This window comes from Tinamus guttatus, unplaced genomic scaffold (genome assembly GCF_059628265.1).
Source record: "Tinamus guttatus ecotype Peru unplaced genomic scaffold, ASM5962826v1 Tinamus_guttatus_pri_ptg000242l, whole genome shotgun sequence".
NCBI lineage: Eukaryota > Metazoa > Chordata > Aves > Tinamiformes > Tinamidae > Tinamus > Tinamus guttatus.
In genome coordinates, this window is record NW_028288776.1 from 1,192,986 (window position 1) to 1,217,987 (window position 25,002).

At 39.1% G+C, this 25,002-nt stretch overlaps 1 long non-coding RNA gene across 2 annotated transcripts in view; it reads left to right on the forward strand.

Moving 5' to 3' along the window:
- Positions 1-1,146: 1,146 nt before the first annotated feature.
- The window catches only part of LOC148594472 (uncharacterized), a 70,134-nt gene continuing 46,278 nt past the window's right edge, over positions 1,147-25,002 (forward strand). The window contains exons 1-3 of one of the 2 annotated variants that reach the window (XR_015913461.1): positions 1,147-1,184; positions 8,126-8,175; positions 17,631-17,693. This is a non-coding gene — a long non-coding RNA (uncharacterized LOC148594472). Of the gene's footprint in view, positions 1,185-8,125; positions 8,176-15,479; positions 15,583-17,630; positions 17,694-25,002 lie in introns of those variants that run through there. The other variant, XR_015913460.1, reaches the window with a different exon arrangement.

The window sequence follows — 25,002 nt, forward strand, 5'->3', positions numbered from 1 at the left end:
GTGACAGTACCTCTACTAAGCATTAATATTTACTTTGCAGAGAGCCTCTTGGAGAGCTTTTCTTGCTATACTTACTCTTCTGTTCTCGCCTATCTGGTACCAAATGTGAAATCAGAGTTATAGACATATTAAAGCCTCAGATCCAAATTTCTACAACTTCAGAGAAAGGTCGTGTGTGGGACTGACGTCCATGCTTAAATTGACTTTTAAGAACTATTCAAGAAAGAAAGCACACAAAAGGAATGATGAATCCTGCTTAATTTTTGTTCCAAAGTCTTCTAATTTTTGCTCCAAACAGAACCTTGGGATGTTATTTTTTTTCTATAATGTTCCTATTTTCTGTGTTATTCTTGGAAGTTGGATTGTTAACCTTGGGGCAGTTCAGTATCCTATCCTCAGTAGCTCCCTTCTAAATCTTACTGGTACCTCTGGATGAACTCTACAAAATCTGTCCTGCCTTCCAAAGACAGATGAATAGTTCTACTAGGGCCAACTGCTGTCTGATCACAGATAATAGTACCTATTTCACACTATCAACAGGAATAGGAGCTGCTTATTGACAGTTCCAAGTTGGGAAATGCATGGAAGGAATGTCTGGAGGGAATATGCAACCTGCGGATTAGGAAGTGATAGCCCTTGCTTTTTTCCATGATCATCACCCAGTTACATCATAACCCACGGTGTAAAAGAATTAACTTTCTCTTTGTAAATTTCTAGGTGATGCCAGTGGCTGGGGATCATGTAGAAGATGTCAGGCTATGGGCAGACACCTGAGCTGCCTCTGTGAGATGCAGCATCTGGTGCGATCGCTTTGGCCCTTTAGACACATCCCAGTGCATCTCTTCTAGTTCCCTGGCATCGTATCACCAGGGCAATTTATGCTGTAACTGTCTCATCCAGAACTTTACCTTGGAGCTTTATGTTTTCAAATCTCTCTGCATATCAATAAGGATTCCCACTGGACTGTTATGAAAAGGTATGCTATGCTCCAAAAGAAAAGATAAGCTTTTAGAGCCAGCTGTAAGTCCTCTTTGTTCAGCAAAACACATTAAATAAAGTAGGTATTATAACTTCTGGTACACTTACTCCTTTGTTTTATTTTAGGTGATTTATTCAGTCTTCAAAATCCTTCCATCAAGATTTTGGCCTGATGACTGTCCAGAGGCCTTCCTAAATTAGAGCAGGTACATTAGGTTCTGCACTTGTGAAATTCTGAATTGTCCCATCATTCTTCATTGCTCTTTTAATGGGCATATTCCTGGCCCTGATGAAGAAAGAGTCTGCTGGGCAAGACACAGTAAACTAAGCATGAGCACTGAGTGAGTTTGTTGATAGAGTTCACTAGAGGAATGTAGCATTTACAGTGGCATGGAAATGGTCCTAGCAGTGCATTTTTCCTGTGAGGAACTGACTAAATGCTCACTGAATCGAAGGCTATGAATGAAATCTTTTGCATCTCTCTAGAGCAGCAGTGAAAGCATTTCACATTTATTTTGCCAACAATAAATCTAATAAACTGGTTGTTTTTGTAGAAATGATAACTTGTTTGTAACTATATATTAAAAATGTATTTTGCAAGTCACTCAGGTTACGCAGTCCATCACTCTCGATTTAGAGGATGGTCGTAGAACCCTAAGTCAGCTCCCTGAGGTGCGTGGTGTGATAACACCCTCATTTGCACAATCACTTACTATTTTTGCTTCATTTTGTGTGCAAGAGGGATGATTTTCAGGGAATGAGGAAGGTCTCGAATAGTTCTTTTTAACTTCATTGATTAGTCTGTAGTCCTGGGCCTTATTTAGTGTTCACTGTGCCAGTTAGTGTAATCTAAACCTGCACTGCATTTTGAATTCTTCATTTCTTTTTACTGTTTCCAATGGAATTCTTCATTACAGAGTTATCTGAATACTTTGCAAGTACTAATGAGAGCATCTGCATGTGGAGAGCCAAGAATATTATCCCCATTTTATACATGGGAAAATGTGAATTAGCTGAGCAGCAGTAAGATGTCAGCATGACTAAAACTCATCCTTGCACTGTTTTTAAATTTGTGTCCATTCAGTGCATGTCCTTATGTTCTTGTATTACATGTAAGGGTAGGTAGGAATTTTGACTGGCTTTCTACCATTTATTATCTGGTCTGCAGCTTTTGTGCCATCATTTCTTTGGTCAGTCTCTGTCTTTTTTATCTTCTCATATGTAGCCTTTGGGCCTCTACCATTTCCACAGCCAAATCTAGACATTTCTGTCTTAAATATGTAATAAGATCAAGATTTTGTTTAATTGTCCACTAGAGAAAATGTTTGGATTAGTTCAACTTGAAAGATGTCTCTCAAACAAATGGCAATTCGCAAAATAACTACGGCAAGGGCAGCGTCCCTGCTGGCTTCCTGTTCACTTCTTTCAACCTAGGGCTGAGGGATTTCTCAGAGACAACAAACACCTCTACTCAGGTTATTAGCAGAATGTGCCAGAGGATCCTAGTCCACATTAATTGTGTCGAAGGTGTTTTTATGAAACAAAATTTTGATCACTGAGAACTGGGTTAAGCATGTTGAGCTTAGTTTGGACAGACAATGGTGGGGCATGAAGTGGTACTTTGCAACGAGCAGGGCTCTGTTTAAGCAGTCATTCACCAGCACACAGAGTGCTTATTTCTTATCTGAGTGACATGGATTTATTTTTCAGGCTGATATTCATTTTATGAAAACATTTATATTTAAACTGTAATTTTAAATTGTAAAAGTAATTAAGGTAAATATATCTATTTCTACAGCAGCCGTATCATACTAAGTAACACAAAATGTAGATCTGAGAATGCTACTAATAGCATATGCTCTTGTGGCCTGGACCAAGTACACTGCTCATGGCTGTTAGAAAGTGGTGTTCGTAGGTAGGAAAATGGAACTCGGGATCTTACCTTCCTGTGTCACCTAAAAGAAACTAACTCCTTGAAGAACTGTAAAATCTATAATAAAATGCCCTGCTACAATTTTTCTCTGGCTGAATTTTGGTTGCTCACAAGGACTATTTCTCTTCTCCAAAACAGTCCAAATTTGGGCACTGCATGATGCTTCAGTGTCCTGTCGCCACGCGTTTCCATGATGACACAGTGGCCAGGGGGCTTGGGCCAAGTGCAACAGCACCATGTTCCCAAACAGATCAACTACTAAACTGATAGGCAGTATAATGGGAAACTCCTGCTGACAGCAGGTATTTCTATTTTATCTGAGAATAATTCACTGAGCAGATAATTGGTGAATTCCCAGTGGGAAAAATCTTGATTCTCTCTGAGCATAGGTTACCAAATGTACCACCATAAAATAATTGATTTTGTGATATATCAAGTAGGGACATGGTTGAGACTATTGAACTTTTCACTTAGGGCCTCAGGGTGAACTTGAACCAAGCTCCCAAAGGTGAAGAACCAGTGCTTGACATGTGCAGGGTTTTGCACTCTTAACAGCCTCTTTAACTTTCATTTTCTTCTATTAATCTACTTTCACCAAGATCTAGATGTGCGTGGAGTCTCATTAAGATGGCTGAGTTGTCATTGGAGATAATCACCAAAGGAATGTGTTATAAAAGGAGAAAAAAGTATGTCTAGAAAGTCTGAATAATTTTTTTATGCTGTTGTTTTAGCGAAGAGGTTTTGGATGCTGATAGGAAAGTTACTATAGCTATAGGGCACATTTAATTGCATTTTAGAAACTTCTTTTAATCCTGTAATAACAAAAAATTAAATCAGTGCTGACATTTTTTTTTGTTGCCAGAAGAAGGTAGTAAAAGGGTAAAGAAATAATTGTTAGTTCTGAGAATATAATTAGCAACTTTAATGCTTTAATCTAAAAAATGCATATTTTGAGCCTGGGTGAATGATTAAAGAAAAGATATTGAAAGCCTTTGAAATTTCTAACTGTTTGTTTTTAATTGTAAATTATGATCACTGTAATTAGCTCATTTAGTACATTTATAATGTAAACAAATATGAATATACCGAGGTTCAGTGATATATTTCAGGGCAAATAAGAGCAGCATTGTGACCCTGGGCTTTATTTATTAAGCCTTTCTTGTAATGTTTGGCACTGCTTCATTCTTTTATTCGCTTCTTTTCCCTTTCGCTTTTCTTTTCTTTTTTGTTTCCCTTGAAGATAAAAGAAAGCCATACATAAAGCTTGCAGGTCTCGGCTGAGGTCTCAGAGCATCTGCAACTACACTGAAGAAAATGCAGATAGAAATCTGGTCCTTTTTGGGCCCCATTAACCCTCATTCTGAAGCTTTCATACAGCTATAGCATATAGCACGTTAAAAAATTAATACTGCCTGCCTTCTTAAGCACTAAGTCGTTAATACTGAGCAATTAAGTAAAAGTAGCACTGTGTTTCAGACAGCTTTTCTGTCGTTAGCGCTGTGCAGAAACACGTGGGCCTGGTAGGGGCTGCTGCGCTCCCCGCTGAGGCAGCGGGCGCCAGGCCCTGCGGCCCAGCTGGGGCGCCGAGGCCCTCACGGGCTCGGCCCTGCTCAGCTCCTTGCTCTGATCCCCCACACAGGAATGGAAACACTTCCATTCAGTAACAGGATGTTTTCCCCCCACAAAGTTCAAAGATTAAAATTTTGGGTTTAGTCTCACCATTATTTTTATAAAAAAGACATCTTTTGTTACATTTCCAGGGCTCAGTTATCATGCTGCGACACACTGCAGCCAGTTCTGATAAGTAATGGAAAGTTATGATTAGTTAAGCTCTTTATGAATAGGGAGGCTTCCCTGAAGGTTCAGACTGGCCTCCAACTTGAGATTTTAAATCATTGTTGAAGTGTTTTGACTAGGCTGCCTTTGTGTACACTAAACAGATTAAGGTTATTTTTAATCCAATGGTGCCTATTTTATGATGTACACTTGCTGAGGATGGCTTGTTGTTGTTTCATCACTGCCAGCTGTCTCCTTGGGATTCTTTAGTAACTAAGTTACTTTATCTCAGAGGAGTCAATTGTCAGTAACAAGCAAATAATAACTTTTCTGCTGAATTCTCAAGATTTGAAAAAAAAAAAAAAAAAAAAGTTCCTTCCCTACCTGTCATGCATCTCTCACCATATAAAACATAGGGTGAAGGTTGGTCACTCTGTCCTTGCTCACTGAGCCTCAGGAGTTAAAATGTTTATAGCATGAAGCAAAGGTCGAAGGGGTAGATCCTGCCATATACTGTATTCACCATATTCTGGCTGAAGGAAGTAAGCCGTGGTTATTACAGCTGTCACAGTGACATCTGATATTTCAGTGTCCATGATTGCCTCACCCACTGCATGACCCTGATCACTGCAGTGATTCTCTGTCCACTATTAAACTGTGAGAGGTCTCAGCCCTCCAGGTGCTGTTTCAAGTCTGAAATAGCAACTTGTCTGTCATACTCTGCACCATACGCTAAGTTAATGTTTAAGGAGCCAACAAAAATTTTAAGGTAGGCAAGGTCTCATACAGCAACAGAGCAAAGAACTAGTCTTATGTCTGTTTTAATGAGTGATCCATAACAAGGATTTGTATTGCATTTTGGCTTTAGGGAAACTCAATTGCTTGATGAAAATCTAGAGGAATTTCTTGAGATTTAACTCTGAAGAATTGCAACATATTATTATGCAGAATTTCAGATCCAAAGCATGTCTTCACTAAAATAACAAATCCATTTAATAAAATTCTATTTAAAAAAAATGTATACCAAAACCAAAATTTGAGATCCCCTCCATGATGTGTTTTTTTCCCTCCTTAGTAAGTGGCTTATTCACCTGTGGTAAAATGAATTTATCCTTATCCTAATCCACAAGAGTGACTTACAGAGCAGGCTTTTCTCTGCAAGTAGATATGGCCATCAGGCCTGCCTGGCGTCTGGGAATGAGGCAGTAGAAAATATCCTGTACATAAGATAGCAGAGGTGGCCTAATGGCTGTTCTCAGCCCCCTGTATTATCTTTGACACCAGTGCTGTGTGGCTTCTAGATGTTTCCAGCCCTGAGTGCTTATCCCTGTTAGCACTGTACTATATTAAATGCATGTAAATTGATATATGGGGTCTGGGATAGCCAAGGTTTGTATATAGAACTTCAGCTGCAGCTGGGTTGTACCAGAAATCAAGTGAATATAGTGCCAGGGTAAAAGAGGTGGGATAACCACCTACTTTCTTTTTTGGAATGTTTTAAAGTTATTAAACAGAGTTTATAAAAATATTTTCTTCCTGTTGATGAACACGCTTGGAAGGGTGTAACCTGCAGTTCTTTGTTCACAGGCAGAAGGAAAGCTGCTTTTGTGCATAGTGTTTTTGGTCACCATTGCTGAGGTGGTGCTGAGTTTCTTGTGGTGACCCCCCGGTCAGCCGAATGTCCCAGCCACAGCTAGAGCATGACACCCTGAGACATCTTTTGCTGTGTGATGGGTATATCCATGCTCTCCTGCCTTCTGCTGCACATGCTGCACTGCAGTTGCAAATATTGTTTCTTAGGGCATGAAAGTTTTGTTCTTTCTTAGTGTTTTATCAGAAGCATCTCTTCATCTGTAATGATAGACGTATACAATAATTATATGTGTATACATATATATACATATGCATACACATATGGAAATATATATATATTCATAAGAACACAGATCTGTGATTCAGATGTCATGTTAAGATGAGAAAAGACCATCATTTAAAAATGCAACTTTATAAAATCTGCTTACAAAGCCAGTTATGTGTATCCTAGTGGAAAACCACACCAGATACTTCCAACTGTGTCATGAGTCTGAAGATGGAAAGCAAGATGGATGAGCTATCTAGATAGCTGTCAATAGATGACTGTAGAGCTAACGTGAAGACACAAAGAGAGAAGACATATTTTTTCTTCATAGAAAACCTGGAAAACAAATGTAAAAAATGGGAAAATTATTTTTTTCCACTCTGAGTATGCCTTTTAAATTATCATGTAGCTGGGAGCCTGTCCTGATCTTTCTAGCATTCTGTCAAGTGAAAAACTACCACATTTTTGAATAGGGAGACAAACCAAGCCAGTTGTGATGGAAAACACTTTTTGCCTTCTTGTTAAGTTCCTGTAATGGCTTAACTGTCCCCTCCCCTCATTCCTGTGAACACTTCAGACAACAAATATAACTCCTGTCCACCCTTCCGTCCGTCCTTTGCTTTTCCTTCATCTCAACTTAATTTTCATGGCCTTCTGTGCTTGGTAAGTCTATGAAGTACATAATACACAAAAAGTACTTTTTTTTTGTAGCCACAGTAGAAACCATGTTACCAGAAGTATTGCTTAAAACCTTTTTTGAATAGTTAATATAGCCAAATATCTACTGTTTTTATATACTTACATTCACTGTAAAGAATGTGTGCAAAGATCTGAGTATGTTTGTGTATGACTTTAAAAGAACAACCTAGAATAACAACATTCCACAATCATTTATTCTTCAGACCTAACAGCACATTTCTCATTCGCTCACACAGGCGCATCTGTGCAGCGCCTTGTGGCACGAGCAGCACCAAGGAGGGACGAGAGGGGAATATTCCTCCTTGGCTGGGAATGCCCCATGCAGATGAAGTAATGTAATCCCGAGCGGGGCACTCAGGCTTTTGCAATGAATGTTTTTCGTCACTACAGAGCTTTATATAAAAGCAGTAAAGGCAAGAAAGGAAATTAGAAACACAGTCGAGACTGCATCTCATACTTCATAACGGCCTCAAATTCTTACTGTTTATTAAAACTAACACCCCTTGTCAGGGCGTTGATCAGAAATTCTCTGCAGTCTCCTTTCTTTGATCTTTTCATTTTACAAATGGCAGATATTTGTTGCCATGTCTTAATTTAGTTTTATGTCTGAAACATTGAAACTCAGAACTACTTTGCAGTACGTCGTGTGTTAAGAAGTAACCCTGAATTCTTCCAGCCAGCAAACTCGTCGCTAAGCAGACCTGTGCACAACCAAGGCAAGGAGAGCGTGGCGGTAGCGCTGCCAGAACAGATCACAGGTGGCATCCGCGGGGTCCTCTCAGAAACCTGCCGTGTCTCTGGGCCTCGTGCTTCTGCTGCTGCCCACGCAGAGCAGGGGCAGAACATATTCTAATACACACATTCACCTTTTGTTTCAGCAGCTCCCTGGCTCCTGCACATGCAAACATTTGAATTTCCTGTTGGCTCAGAGGTGAGATTTATAACATTTATTAAAGTTGCTTTTCACTGTGAATTTACTGGGCAGAAAGCCTAAGAGGGTCCTTTTTTAAAGGGGTTTAATTACTTGAATTTACCAGAGGGGCGAACATTGTGCTTTCTTTGCAGCACCACTATCCACTGAGATTGCCAGGTGTTGAATTTCCCTAGAGGATGCCTATTTGTTGAAGGAATTCATGAAATATCCACCTAGCCAGAGCCGGGGCTCTTGGCATCCCCTTCCTGTTCATTGTCCTGATTTTGTTTCCTCCATGGCTGCTTTGAATTTCTGGGCTGATCCCATTCAGTTCTGTCCATCCGTGTGCAGAAGCGCCCTCGCTCCGCTCTGCTCCCCCCTCGGCTGGTCAACGTGGGTCGCTCTCGCCTCCGGAACGAACGTGTCTGAGCGCCCTTCGCTGGGGCTGCGGCCAGAGGCGCGGAGAGCGGGAGGTGAAGCGATGCTCTTCCGCGGGGAGCAAAGCCCGCTCCAAGGGCAGGAGAGACAAAATGAGTAGGTAGAGGGGTGAAGAGCAAAGAGGTATTTTGCAATGTTTAAAATAATTTAAAAAAACTATAAATAGCCCTTTAAAAATCCGTGAATGGACTTCCCAACAGATGGCAGCCCTACTGTCAAGTGAGCCCAAAGGCAAGCAGACCATAATTGTTAGCAAGTGTATTGTTAAGGGAATTTACTAATTTACTGATGCAGCAGCCGCCTCAGTTGAAGAATAAATTGGAATATTTTGGTGCATTTTCTTTAAAAAGTCATCCGCTTTTAAGTCTATGTATTAAAATGACAGAGTCTTAAATGGGGGGTCTCCTTTGCTAAACAAAAGATATGCAAATGACATTTCAAGATTTATATTATGATAAAAACCGAAACACAAAAGAGACATTATCTTGCAAAAATGTAAAAGTACATTGCTTCATGAGTCTATAATGATATAATGTGATGTTGATGTAGTTAAAGATGTCAGAAGGGAGACAATGACCTTAAAAGTTTAAGGCAGACACATTAATATTGATTGATTTTTAAGAGATTGAACAGCAAGAATATGTCTATATATAGCCTGGATATTGGATTGTTTGAAAATTTGAGATGAGATACAGAACATTTTGGTCTTGTAATGCCTTAGACCTAATAGCAAGAACATGCTTTAAATGCAGCTATTTGAACTACAAGAAACTGGACAAGGATTTGCCTTGAATTTAGCAGGCTGTGGGCCAATTTCTCATAAAAATCAGTGGTATTTGGTGAAGCTGGGTGATCATTTTTGACTTAATCACAGGTACAGGTCTGTTATACAAGATGTTACAAAACTCATAATGTGATGTGTCTTTTTTACTCTGTTCTAAAGATATGTAGATCTGTAGATAGCCTTATATGTATTTTATACACACAAATACACTCAAAAACTTAGTCCTGTAATGCATTTATCACTGTAGTACCTCAGCATCTTCTGGCCTTGGACCAAGTAATGTGACTCCACGTCTGTCACGTGTCATTTGTTCTTCCCACTTTTTCCCAAGCTGGGAGAAGGTGGTTAATAGTGTTACTTGCTTTGCTAAGTTTGGGGTTGCTTTTATATGTGTTTTTTTTTTTTTTTTCTGATAGCAAAGTCATAAAGAAATGTCCCTTGCATTGAGATGAAAAGTGATAAGTATTATGGTATTTTTTTATACCCTTGGCACAATTCATTTTATCATTTCAGGCCAATGGAAGTTTCACTCCTTAATAGATCGACTTTGCTGTTAATGCAGAGAATGCCACTGGTCAGAGAAATTGAGATGTTGACTCTAGTTGGTCTTTCAGACTTCTGGCAATCAGGACACACATATTGGAAATAGGGACTAAGAATTTAGCTTGTCAGTATCTCCTAGTAGTAGAGAACAGATTTGAACTTTATGAAGTGGCTCATCGTGTTGAGGAGAGATCCTGCCATGTTGTAAAAGCTGGAGATTTTCATTCAGAATCAGACTTATGAAACATGAGGCAGAGAGACCTAAGGTTTAGACCTAAGGTTTAGAAACAGGAAAGCTGTGGGCCTGGAGTTCAGTGTAGACATTTTCTGTGATAGAGAATAGTTATTTTCAGAAAGCATAGAAGGTGGAAAATGTGGCCACATTCAAAGTTTTTAATATATAGGCAGAAGTGGACAAAGGTGGATACTTGTTAGAACTAGCAAATAGCAACATGACTGGGTGTCATAGCTGCATTGCACAAATCTTAGCTTTACAGTGGGAAAGCCTGCTGTGACCCTCCAGGATAGTAAAATAGCCCTAATGGCCTGTTTAATAAACCATAGTAAGCACAGTGTCTGCAAAGCACCTGACCTGAATGAGCATCCAGAATCATAGAAAGTTAAGAAACTTGAAGGCAGTCAGGCTTGATTTAATCCTTTTTCTCTATAAATCTCATTTCAGAGAATGATTAACTGAAGGAGAGACATAAATGGCAACGTCTTGATCAAGGGAGCTTCTGTCAGGGTATCATCTAGATAAATTAGAAAATGAATGCTCAGGTTTCTGTGAAAGAAGACTAATGACATTAAGTCAAGATGAAATAGAAATGAACAGGATTACAGGCTGAAAATCATAAACTACCAGACTGCCCTGGCAAGAAATCCTGAAAAAACATCCTGAATTGGAACGTAACTGGGGATATTAAGGAATGACTTTCCATAGGGGACTGTTCTTGTAGTTGCTCAGGACTAAAAATGTCCCACACCACTATATTCACTTTTTGGAAGCTTTCAAGACAGGTGAAGGAATATTCTGGAAGTAGCTGAAACAGCAGGTGTTAATAGTAGCACTACAGGTGTTCTGCATCTGATGTGATTTCAGTACTCAATGGGAATCTTAGTCTTTGTCTTCTGAGTTGCTCTGTGGTGACTTGCATGTGGAGGCAAGTAGAACATGAAAAACAGGAGAGAACTACAGCCAGAAAACGTTTATACAATTTAGAGAATTCAGTAACAGGAAAGCAGGCATGGAAGGAGGGGAGATCTTTGCTGAGAGTTCAGGGAAATCTTGTGAACAAGTGGAATGCATTTGTCCAAAAAGACATTTCTCAGGAGGTAAGACTTGTCCTTGGGTTTGTTAAAAAGAGTTTTAAAACAAGGGGAAAAAAAAAACAAAGAAAAAAACTTTAGTAGTTAAAAGTGCAGTCCTGGAAATTTAAAGTGTTATAGCCAGCCTCATCTGGAAGTGCTGAATTGTTGGTTTAGTATTGACTTAGTCTTCTAAGAAACATCAATAATCTTAACAAAAGGAATAGGACTTCCACTGGAAGGCTCCTAGGCTTCAGATTCAGATCATAATACAGAACAGCATTTCTTCAGCCAAGCACTTAGTGTGATCAGTACTAAAGCTATGAGATTAGCTAATGTACTTTCCTGTGATGTGCAAAGTGAATGTCGGGACGCAGCATTGTACCTGACTGCAGCAGCGTAAAGTTATGCCTCAACAGCTTTCCATTTTAATGGAGGATTTTGAAGGTAGGAAAGAGGTCTCTGGAGTGCCACACATCAAAAAGAAATTATTTTTAAAAGTAGGAAATACAGAAAGATTTTGAACCAATGTTTAGAACAAATAAATGAGAGCGGTAAAATTTTCAGCTTTCCTATTACACCCAGCCATATAGCAATAACTAAATGAAGCATGCATTGGAAATTTGGTGAGAGGCTTTTCTGTGTTTCAGTTCTGTTTGGCTCAGCAGGTGTGCTGCATTTTAGACTTCAGTCTCCAAGGCTGTCAATCCAACAACTTTCACAAGCATTATATTCACTTAAAAGCTGAAGGAGAAAAATAGTACTTAGCACTTAGGTAGCTCTCTGCCTCCTCAAAATGCAAACACGAGGTAATTAACAGGTACTTTGTCTCAGAGACACATATATATCTAAACAATGTTAACCAAAAAGAATGCAAACATGTAAAACTAGCCTATGTCTGGTTCCGCACTTCACTTTAAAATGAAGTATTTTTTAAACCTTTTGCTGCTCATGGTGATGCGAAGAGTCTAGCTTGCAGAAAGCAATGCAGCATATTTCTGCAGGGCTCCATCTTCGCTGTGATTATGAAGAATTTATTGTGATAACGTCAGATTTTACTTGATGGAATGCCTGCTGTTGGAAACAACTGCCAAGTTATCAGAGGATGTGTTGTTGAGAAGTGGCATAACACGTAGCTGTGCTGCACAGCTGTGCCCGTGCACCAGGTAGTCAAGCTGCCGACTTAGAGGCTCCGTAGCAACTCTGCAGCGCCTGCTTCTCTGCATTAGCTTCAGGGTCTACCTGCCCTGCATTAGGCATTCAGCATGTGGACCACGAGGGCTTAAGCTCCTGGATAGCTACCAGTCTAATCTGCTTGTTGGAAAGTCCAAGGTCTTAGGAAATGAACAGCACAACTAAGGGAATCAGCAGTTACTAAAAGAAGTAAGATTATTCAGGGGAGGAAAAGTGAAAGACTATTTCTGAAAGAATGAGGCTACTACTTGTAGACTTAGAAAGGTATTGACAGATGTGCTTTTTCCCACTTAAAAGTTCAGCAGTGTTTTCAAGGCTGCGAGTAAAATCTTAAGCCAATTTGATAATTAAAGAATTCTTCTGGGCCCTTTGAACTACCAAGGGATATAAATCTAGATAAGCCAGGACTCACAGCAGAGTTTGCTGGGGGATTTGGCCATTTCACTCTCTTTTTTTTTTTTTTTTTTTTTTTTTTCCTCTGTTATGAGTTTAGGATGGCAAATCTGTCAATTTTGCAGTTTTTTCCAGTAATACAATTTTGGCAGGAGCTGAGGTCTGTGCCATGTTGGGCTCATGCACAGTTAGGTAAGCAGTGCATGGCACGTTTAAGAGACGCCCAGAAAACTTTTCAACATTACTGCCTTATAGCCTGCCTCCCTGTGCTGAGCTCAGCTGATGAGAACAGAGGGGGTTTGAAAAGGCTTGTTAATAAAAGTCTGTTTAGATTTCATTACTATGCCCAGCCAAATCAAGACAATATGGGTTTTATGAATCTTCTCAAGGATTTAAGTCCTATTTGAAAGTGCTTTTCTTCCCCACACTGGATCACTTTCCCAGTTAGACCCTTAGAGTGTGTGAACAGGGTTGGCCTCTGTGATCTTCGAAGAGCAGCAAGAATGGAGACTCCCATCTCATTCCAGGGAATAGAGGGGGAAAGAAGGAAGAGGAGCAGAAAGCGTGTCCTGCTCAGGGCTGGGGAGTCTTGCATCCTCATTTATATTTTCAGTAAATTTGTCAGTCTCAGCTCCCTCCTTTTTCCTCTCCCTTTCTTCCGTTGTTACTACAGGAATGGGAACTCCTGTGAGTTGCAGGGGGAATGAAGGTGACTGGAGTGGAGGATAGAAGAGCTGTGGCGGTCTTGGAGGCTGCTGGGGCGAATGCGCTGAGAGCGCTGGAAAGGGCAGAGCTGGTGGGCTGTGAGGCAGGCAGTGCTGGGATGGTTCTCCTGCGCTCGTGCCGCTTGGCGGTTCGGGAAGCCGTGGTCTGACAAGCCTTTCTGGCCCTGGATGTGCTCACCAAGTAGCCGTACCAGCCGCGGTGCGTGGTTACTGCCTTGTGCCCAGGCATCTCACTGATTAGATTTCAGAAACTCTTACAGCAAGGCTAACTGCGGGAGAGCCTCCAGCCAATCCCAGAGTTACTTAGAAAAATAATCTTTTAAATCTTACCCCCACCCTTTGCAGTGTCTTTGGCTCCATGGTGAGCTCTCGTTCGTAACCAGTCTGAGGAACTCAGTGATGTTTTGCAGATTGCCGTGAAAGCCCAATTCTAACCTATGGCAGATTTGGCATGCAAATGGAGAGGTCTCTTTCCCCACAAAATTAGGCTTCTCTACATTCTTCACTGATCTCCTTTGCTGTGGTCTTTTTAGTGTTCTGAGGGCCTTAGTAAGATATTTATTAAAGCTTTTTAAATGCTTAACTCATAATGAAGGTAGCTTTAGGTTTCTGTAGCATAAATCCTGCACTGACTCCCTGTATCAGCATAAACATTTATCTGTGTGTGTATATATTTATACATACAACAAAACCCAGCTAGTCCCAATTGACACTAAATGCTTGCCTGGAAGCCAGGCCAGTCCTGTTCACCTTATATTCCACTGTGTTATGTTTTCAGTATAAATTCTAGGTAAATGCAAAAAGTTATTAAAAACTGATTTTTCACGTGAGGTTTTTTTCAGTTGTCCACTTTTATTTTCTAAATACTCTCAAGCCTTACATGATTAATGACCTAACTTCATAAAAAGGAAAATTAGTCAGAGAGGAACACGCTTAAGATAACACATTGTCAGACATGTATTTTGCATCATTATTGAGTGAGAACATAATACAGTTAATGAGAACCTTCTTTCTTTGCATAACTTCTTTTTCAGCAGGAGTCAAACGTAGTCCTTTTCTTCTTATGTTATGTCATGGCTATGGGTGTTTGGTTCAGTGTCTGCAATACATAGCCCCATCAGGAGGTGTAAAAGGGTGATATTTCCGTCACTGTGGTCTTTTGCTGCAGAGTTACACTAAAAAAAAAGTATGAAATGGTTAGTGATGTAGTCATTGAATTCAGTATGACTTTTGCAGTTGATTTCAATCAGAGGAGGGCTGTTTACTGTGACTTTGTCATCCTATCAACGATGAACGCTTTTAAATAATGTATTGCACCTATACTTTTAAAAGAGATCACTGTGCAAAGTGCCCTGCAAAAGGACAGAGAGAAAGATAGGTTCCCATTACTGCAAAATTTACCTTCTGAATTTTGCTTCTATTTAAAACGGAAGAATGCAGGTCTGTTTTCTATATTAATATTTATTTAAGCTGTCTTCTGATATACTGCCTTTCTGATGCTACTTGGTGGTGTTCTCCTGCACTGCTTCCCAGTACAATGGTTAATGTCCTGCTCTGAAAATTATCCATTAAAATTTTATCAATTTTGTATTTTGGTGAGACAGTATGAGGAAATGCCATTGGAAAATTAGATTCCTCTTTGACATCAGGCGCCCAGTCAGCAATCGAATCCCATGTGTTTCTACTGAGACATTAAGATTTGATATAATTTTGGGCAGAAAACATTTTAAAACAAAACAATTGAATTTTCTAGATGGTTGTGGGGACCACTTAGCTTAAGAGAATACACTTCCAAATCAAAAACCTTTCAATCATTTTAAATATTATTTGGATGATATTTGCTTTATGTGTAGTAGCAGTTTGAATTTGTATTGAATGTTTGACTGGCTCGTGCTTGCATAGATGATGTATGAAATTATTATTTCATATTTTTCTAGTGTTTGCATTGCAAGTGACATCTGGCTGACAGGAACTTGGAGAAATGGGATATGAAGTGAATGCTGCAGTTACCACAGCATCATATTTATCAAAAGGTTTAAGGTTGGTCTGTCTTTGTTTAACATATGAAGCTCACAGCAATGAATAAGAAACAACACATTTTTTTTTTTAACTGAACTGCTTAGAAGATGAAGACAGGTGAAGGAAAACATTAATAATATTCTTTATTCTGATTAATGAACTAATTGATGTATAGCATCATGTGTACAGGCTGAAAGGCAGCTTAAACTTACTTTTCTATTTGCTATTATCCCTTCAAATTTTGGTTAATGTTATATAATTCACACTGAGGCAGGACAGTTTGGAATAAACTGCAGTAGCAGACTGCATAGTTTTCTTTTTAGGCTTAAATTCTTAAGCTATGCAAGCCTAAAAATGGGTTTATTTCTAATTGCATGTCCTTTATGTCTTTTGAAATGCTGTCTCCAACTAAACTCCTACTGATACTTTTTCATGAAGCTCTTGATGTTTCATTTGTGTGTTGTTAAACTGCAGCTTGTTAGAATTTAATATGAGATTTAAAAATGAGCCTGTTATTTTTTTATAGTTAAAAGTGTAGTTTGAAAATATATGATTCTCTGTTTAGAAATACTTCTTTGGCCTTTAAAAAAGGGCAAATTGCAAAATGAATGCTGTTCAGCAGGAAGGTCTGCCATGGTGTTGCAGAGCCATGACAAAAGGCAGAATCTGGATGATATAGTGGGATATACAGTTCTGGCCATGCTCTGGCAGGGAAGAGAAATTAGCCATACTACCCTGACTAGAAGGGTCTCTAGCACAGTCGTCGGTGTTGCTTTCTTGAAATCATTCATCTTTAGTGATATTAAGACTGTGAATTCTGTGTGAAGGCAACCCGCCCTTCCACACCTTCCTGTTATCCCCCAGCCATCTCTTTGGAGAAAAGAACCTGGACAGTGTTTTACTTGAGAGTGTCGAGTTCAGAGGAGAAGCAAGAAGAGAAAGTGTAAAGCAGGTGGGGGTAAACAGACTGAGAGCGGAAAAGGCAAGGCTGCTTAAGAGAGACAGAGAGCTGTCAAACTATAAGTAATTCAGGAATAATTGCACCTTTACAGCTGCCAAGTGATGGGCTGATCAACAAAGTTATCAAGCTGAGAGCACTTACCATCTTCCAGGGCTTGCAGAATAGATGCTTCTTTTTATACGTGTAGAAAATCCAACTTTGTGGTCCAATTAATTGGAAGAAAGATAAAATGGCAGATATTTCCTTTAGTCCTACCATCATGAGGCCTAGTTGTATATTTTCAATTAAAAAAGCAAGAAAGACGAAAAGGAAATGCTTCAAAACTGTTCAAACTGAGGATAATTTTGTTCCCCTGAACGGACTTCAAGAGGAGTGTGTCTGTTTACTTTTGACATAGGGAGTTTGTTTGTCCTCTTCTGTTAAGCATCTGTCATATTTGTATCTTTACATTCTTTTTTTTGTTCACTTTCTGAAATATCTCTGGTCAGTAAAGAGATATCCATTGCCATGCTTGCTTTTCCTAGCAAATGAGAACTTACTCTGTGGGGGGGAAGGCCTTTCTTTGGGTCCAGCTACTGAACAAAGAACAGTGTCAATTGCTTCAGACTAGCAAAGAGGAGTACCAGATTAGAACATTTTGTGCAATATATATTCTAAGCAGAGCAGCAACAAGGACATAACTGATCAGAAAGGCAAAAAAACTCCTGGATAGTCTGCCATTGAGCTTGGGTTCCCAACCATTGCAGAAGTGGGTGTTTTCAATAGTTTACCCATGCTGAATGCTAGATGTGAATCAGTGGAATATTTCACTTTTAGATGCAGATTACAAAGTGATTGTTATTTTGAACCTTATGTTGGTATAAATGTTATGGCAAAGAAAATTTGTCACATGTGAAACATTAAGCACCTTATCACTAAAATAATAATAAAAACTATTTCCCTGTGCTCTAAAGGTTCGCTATAGATCGAGGATTGCGTGAGCTCCTCCACTTAACTGTTTTCCATGTTCTCATTTGCTCTTTTGAACACAACTCCTCTTGAGTTCCTTTGAAGCTCAAGAGCCCTGATGTCAGTCATTCCTAAAATATTTTCCTTTATTCTTCTACAGTGGATGTCTTCTGCCTGGCTCTCCTTCTGGACAGAATGGACCAGGTTTGCAGTCTTAACTGAGGTGAGTCAGTCTATGTGTCTCAAGCTTTACTCTATGCTTCTAATGTCTTAACATGGAGAGATATATGTGCAGCATCTTAAGCTACTTGTAAGTAGCTCTGCAAGTACTACTGCCTGCTGTCAAGCTAAAATCACGGAAGTCTATTCACTGTGCTTTGTTTCTGTTTAGTTTGTATAATATTGTATAATACTTCTGGCTCTTTGGTATATGAAAAAACGATGTTTGTTTTCCTAATATATTACATTTGTTTTTATATTCTTTTTTCTACCTAGCTGCACAGTCAAAAATGTAATCAGCCTCTGGTTAAGATTGTTAGGCTTCCTGTATGGCAACACAAATAGATACAAAAAAAGAAATAAGTGGTTGAATCATTCAACACCCCATTTACACAACAGTCCCCAAGTTCTCTTTCTCAATCTCAACTCCATTACTAGCAGCATCCACAGCCCGCACATTTCCAGCTTCACGCTGATTACATTAGATTCCTTCTAGTTGATACTCAAGACTTGTTCTTTTGGACTGCTGCATGATTTTACACTTTTTATAATGAATATTTTCATCCCAAACTAGAAAATCATCCTCAATTATTTCTGTTTTAAAAAACTGTAGGTCATGATTTTTTGGTACATTCCGGATGCTACGGTGGTACTGAAGGAAAAATACCTAGCTATAGAACAGCTGATGCTAAGACTGAAAATGCACATTCTGCATGCCTTTGTACTGAGCAATTTTGCTAAAAATGCCGGTAGATAGGACATAGAAAACTACCGATGGATCAGATTTTCAAAGCTCTTTAGGTGCTGAAAAACCTCATGAGGACTTTATAATAATATTAACCACATTTACTACTGCATCTTTAGAAGTTTGTTGATAAATCTAGGCATGATATTCTGTATTGTAGTTCTCTGACTGTGTTTTGTCTTTCGGACATGGACTTTGTTTAGCATTGTGGTGGTAACTATATTGTTAGTCCAGTCAGCCAGTGTCTTGTTCCACTTTACAAATGCAGTGTGGTCATTTATACTTGGTATAATATTGAAACTTACATTGTTGTGATGAATCCTATTTTTAAGAACATAGAGTCTAGGAAACAGTTCATTGCATTCTTTAAGATTGTCCTTTTTTAGTTTGAATAGTAAAGACATACTGCTTCTCAATAATTTGCATTTACATTCTGCTTTGCAGAACAAGAGTAGATCAAACTTTCTTTTGTGCTCTTTCAAACCATCTTCTGTCTGTGGTTAAAGGCAGGTTGGTCAAATGTCTGATCCTTTTGAAAGCCAGATTCTGGCACATCCTTCTTTTGGGGTGAATATGAAAGTGATTGAATGGTGCTCAACATCAACAGCCTTTCCTTCTGAGGAAGAGATTAACAGCACCTACATGTGTGCCTATTATACAGGAACTGAGTGGTCCAGGTGAAGTTCAAGAGAAAGTGAATCAAGGTACTAGTAAGTCAGTTTTTTAGGTGTTTTTGTAGGTTTTGTAGGTTTTTTATATATAATAAGGGCCAGAGCAAAAGTATTTAGTCTTATTTAAAGACTAAAATTAGTAGTTGTTGTGATAGACTGATGAACTGACAGGGACATTTCAATAGCAGAAGTTGAAAATAATTTTAAAAATTTAGTGGAAAGTGAAAAACATATGGACACAAGCCAAAGATAGAGCCATGAACCAGAAACTATTTATTTATTTATTATAAGAGTTTTGTTCCTGGTTCTTGCCTCTAGAAGAGGCAGAAAATAAATAGTGGTCCTGAGCTATGGAACCATAACAACAAAAGCACTCCAAAGAGGGTGGAATGGAAAGGAAAGGGGAGATCCCCCAGGACAGCTCTCACAATGCTGATAAATAAAGTCATATTTTGTAGTTCACATTTTGTGTTCTCACATGCAGGGAAAAGTATAATTGAGACCAATTCCCCAACTGACAGGAGTCCATTTAAAGCTGAATTACAATTGACAATAAAACATTTTAAAGAAATCTAGTCCTTTCTTTGTTATTAACTTTGTTTTCTCTTTTGTGCCAAAGAAAGCACAACAACATAGAGAGTGTAAGAGAATAATGACTCGGCTTCTGGAAAAAGTATATATATATTGAGACTGTTACTCCGTCTGCTACATGAGCACCCCCAGAATAGTGGAGATGAAACGAATGTGAGACTCAGGATCTGGCTTGTCTTTACTGTCCTTTCCATTTATTTTCTGTCACCTTTCTCCTTTCTCTTGCCTCGCTGTCTCCACCAGCTGCTCTTTGCCACCTTCAGGCGGATTCCCGGCCCCTTTATGCAATATGTAGCTCTGCTTTTCCCTTTCACCTTGCCTGCCCGTGCTCCGGGGTAGCCTGGGGAAGGGTGGTGCCTGGCAGAGACGTGGCCGCCCCTCATGGCAGCGCGGGAGCGTTTCTGTGTCTGTACCCTTGTTTTTTCTCCACTCCCTATTTTTTTCCCTTGTAAGTTTTCTGTGGTTTGAGTACTGTGTTTTAATTGTCTAGATACTTACAGAAGAGTCTGTTTTGGGTCCATTTTATTAAAATTATATACGTATCTGGCTAGAACAAACCTACCCTGCCCACTCTGCAAATTATCAGATGGCATTCAAAACAGGCAAATATATAATGTGGTAGACTGCCATAAAGATGGTGATACCTGTGAATTCTAGTGATATTTCTAGAGATGGAGGTTTTGGTTGCATGTCCCTCACATTATATATGTATATATCTGTGTGGACCAATCCCATTCCAGGTCTTCCATATGGCTATAATTCAGCTCCTAAGGTCATCAATCAGAACAACCCTATTCTTCTGCTACTTCAAAGTCTAAATTTCTTTGGAAACACTATGTTTCTCCAACCAAGAAGTTGGCTATGGCTCAGCTAGCAAAGACCCTGACATCTCAGAAACACAGAGATCCAATTTCACACCTAAAATGAGGCAGAATTTAGATCGTTATACCCTAACTGCAGCCATGTGGTTGGGAGACTGCTAAATTCACATGAGAATGCCTGTCTGCCTGCCTCTTAGCAACATCTCTCCCTTTCTATCAGTGATCAGTTCAATATTTTCAAAATATTTCTTCCTTGATCAGCAGACTGCAGTATCTTATCGTTCGGAGATTTTTGTTTCCTTTCTGGATGAATACTTCCACTGAATTGCATTTAAAATCTATTAACTTGGATCTTCAAAAGATCAAAAGGCTTCCGTATCTGATTATGCTGTTCCTCATATTTTGTTATTTCTTCCAATTTGATACTATTGCATACTTAGAAAATTGATTTCTGTTCCATCATCCTGTCTAAAAACAGGATCCTGAAATGAAGTCGTTTTCATGAAATCATCTGCTTCCTGGGAATGAGCGTTATGCCCTTCTCTATTCAAGGAGGCCTTTCGGTTGAACTTTCCAGGTTGTTCTTAGGCATTGGGAATGGTTCCGATGGTTGGATCGGCTGGCTTTCGGTAGGCAAGCTTTTGCCTTCGCATCTACCGTGGTCTCTTACACTGTTGCACCTGCTCTTTGCCTCATGTGATTTTTTTTTTTGTCAGTGTTTTTCAGAACACTGAAGTAAATAACTTCACCTATGTTTCTGCTGTATTTCTCAGCTGCAGCTTTCCAAAGAATGAATTGGATGGTTTTGCTAAATTATGGATGCCACAGTGGAAAAATTGTAAGAGGTGTTGCTCATATATTCTGTTCTGTTTCTTAACTACAATACTTACTGCATTAGGTGAGACTTCATCCTAGAAATCCTGCTGTATTTGTATTTTAAAGAGTACAAAGACTTTTATATTCAGTCTTGTAAAGAAACAAAAAGTATTCGGACTACTTATGCTGTAACTACTCTGAAAATAGATATACTATGTGTTAACATTCATGTATTGATGTCCAGAATGACTTTCTGTGTAGGTGCAGATCCTATATTATGCAAAATATAAAAATATGGGACATAAAATGGGGAGCAGAAAAAAGGCTATTATCTTGGATTCAGAAGAAGAAAGAAAGGTCTGAAAAGCCCTTGCTTCTAGGGGGCTAGATACCCTCCAGTGAGTGGTGGCTGGGGCATGTGCTATAGTTCTGCTGGGGCAGCTTGAGGATTACACAGCCTCCGCACAGCTTCTAGCCTGGTGCACTAATGCATGGCACACTTGAACAAACAGGAATGTCTAACGCTAGGGATCAGATCCAAACATGTGTGTCCAGGCTACAGGAGCTGCAGCATTTCTCCATGAACAGGCAGGCTGGCTCTGCGCTAGTTCCAGTGCTCAGACACAGATGTTCCAGTGAGGGCAGAACTGCCCTGTTAGCTATTTGCAAAAGGTTTAAGGTGTATCAATCTCTCTTGAAGTTCTATGCATAAACAAGAACTCTCTCTGTACCTGCTTAGTCACATTTTCTTCAGACTTTTCAACTGATATGCCTTTTTTGGCTTTATTGTGCAGATGATAGCGGTGTTTATTAGCTTGGTATTGCTGAGTGGCAATTCATACTAGAATTCTTTAGATCAGAAGAGGTTTGGCCAAACATTTTTCCTAAAAACAAACAAACAAAAAAGGAATTTAACATTTTATTTCTATTATATCCTTTTGCAGTCTGTGCTTTCTTTTTGCAGTGCTACACAGTATAAACAACCGATCTGTAAAGGTATGTGATATACTCACGCACATGGGCATGCACACGCATGTAGGTATATACATATATATGCAGGCATCTTTTGTGTGTTTTTTAGGATGATGGGCTTCCGAAGAAATCTGTTACCAAAAATCTAAAGCCCTCTTTTTCTGTCTACAACAGAACTACTCTGCAAATTCCAGTTCACCATTTTTCTTACTACTCGAAATACTGTGTTTTAGATCTGAATATAAGTGGGTATTTGTCTCTGGAGTGTCTATGCAGCAACAGTTACCCCCAAGTAGGATGTTTTGTTCCTTTGCAAATAAAGCCAAGTTTATGAATCCTAACTGGTGTCTATTGTATTCAAGAAGTAATGAAATCTCTGCCTAGACTGGAGGCACTGACCTAGAAAGATAAACAGGGAGCACATGTTCAGGGCTTGTGAGTTACTGTTTGTGGTTTGCTTTGATAATTTTGGCCTTCGTATAGAAATAGTCACTTGTAGACAACTGGCAATTACTTTCAAGGCTGTGGGTATAATCCATTAATATCCCTAATCTAATGCAACCATCCAAATTAAACATTCTTCTGTATTTTAAAAAAGCCTGCAGGTAATAGAAGCTTCAGAACATTCATATGTGCAGCGTTACAGTAGAAAAGTCCAAATTCTGTATTCAAAGACCTGGTAAAGTCCCAAGCTTATATTAATGCCACTTCAAACTTCTAAGTGAATATTTTGACTGCTTGCCATTGGCCCTGATGCTTATGGAAAAGCAAGAAGCTAAATCAGTGCCCACTGGTTTTTAATACATCTTTTTAGGGGAGGTTGAAACTTGGGCCAAAGAAAATGGGGGACCCACCCTGGTGCCTGTGCCTAATGGCATTAGCAGATGTGTCTAGAGAGCAAAAAACTCTATCCTTGTAGTTCTCCAAATATGTAACCTGCCTAGTTTATGGTGGAGAAGATTCTCTTTGTATGCAAGTATTTGAGTCTTCTGGCATGTAAATGTACAGTTTCCCAAGTGAAGAAACAGCTGCCTTTGTTCCTTTCACACGAAAGTAATCTTTCGTGTGCTGAATTTTTTTGTTGTAAGACCTAGAGAATACAGAGCGTAGATTTCTTTTTTGTGTGTTACACCCAAACAATTACAAACCCAAAGTCTAAGTGTGTATTAGTGCAACAAAACTGTTCTTTCACTGGTGTTTGATGCTAGCATGATGCAAGAAATCTCATCAGGGAGTTACCACTGGCAAGGAGATACAGTGGGATCCTCAAAAATGTGCCCTTTTCATCTAGTTACCAGCATCCCACAGTGAGACTGTCCCATGAGCTGCTTTCCACTGTGGCCCCTCTCACAGAGACAGAAAAAGCTGTGAAAAAGTCAAGCTGAAGAAATCAAAATTTAAGAGGGGAACTTTTGAGCAGTTACAGTCTTCTCTCTTCTTTTACTTGGTTCTCTGTGCAGTGCCTGTGTTTAATAAGCTGGTTTTGTTTTGTTTTTTTTTTTAATTAATTATCTTAGTTTATTCAGGCTGTCCATGCAATTTATCTCCTTTGGCATCATATTTCTATAAAGCAAGCTCGCATCAGTATGAGAGAAAGCAGTATGGAGCACCCTGCTTTTGTATTTTTGCCATCTTAATATTGCTCCTAAAATGGCAAGGAGAAATCACTAATAAATATAGATTTGATGATAACCTTCAAAAAACCTTTGCTGAACAGTCTTGATATATAATTTGTGCTACTTTAAGTCATTCTATTTGCATACAAAAATAATCTCTCTTTTTTCCCATTTGTTATATTATTGATTTACTTCTTTCAGGTAGTTATCTGTGGTGGTACACACAAACACATTCATAGTTTAATACTGTCATTTTGAACTGATTTCCTTTAGCCTATTGATCATAAACCATGAAAAATTTAGGATACATTTCTTCATCTTTTAAAAGTTCATTGCAAACTTTGAAACCACCTATAATAATGAATGACTTCATATTCTTCTTTTTGATGCTCCATATTTCTATGACACTCAATAAATATCACTCTGTAGACCAATAAATAGTAATTTTGATCTAGCTTAGAGCTTTTTTGCTTTGTTTTGATAACTTGTGTGTGTAATCATGTGTGCATACACGTTCTCAATCATAGCCTTGCCTGTTCCGACAACAGTAAATGAAAATGTTGCCTCTTGCTGGATAGTTATATCTTGCCACAAGTGAGATGAGGTAGTTTTAGCCCATGGTTCACAAGTGCTATGAAAGCTGGTGCTAACTGTGACCACTCACAGTAGCCTCAGCAGGGGAACCAAAGTTTTAGTTGCAGTTATGGTCTTCAGGATGGTGTTTTTCAGGAGGTAGTGGTGCAGTGGCAATAGACTGAGGATATACATTCCACTTTAAAATGTCTGCTAAGTCACCTCACTGCAACAGTTAGTTTGAATTAGTATGTGTTTAGATCCTCCCCCAAAACTCCCCTACCTGCATGTACATGGGACTCAAGTTATATGTAAAAGTGGAGTTACAGCTCAAGGTGATAATGCAGTAAAGACAAAACCCAATATGAGTTTGAAAAGATACTTGTCTCTAGTATAAGGCAAATACTCCACAAAACATGCTGCCAGTATGAGACCTCCAGGTCAATATAGCTGAAGTCCCAATTGTTCATTTATGAAAACAGGCGGACAAGAGCAAAAAAAATATGAA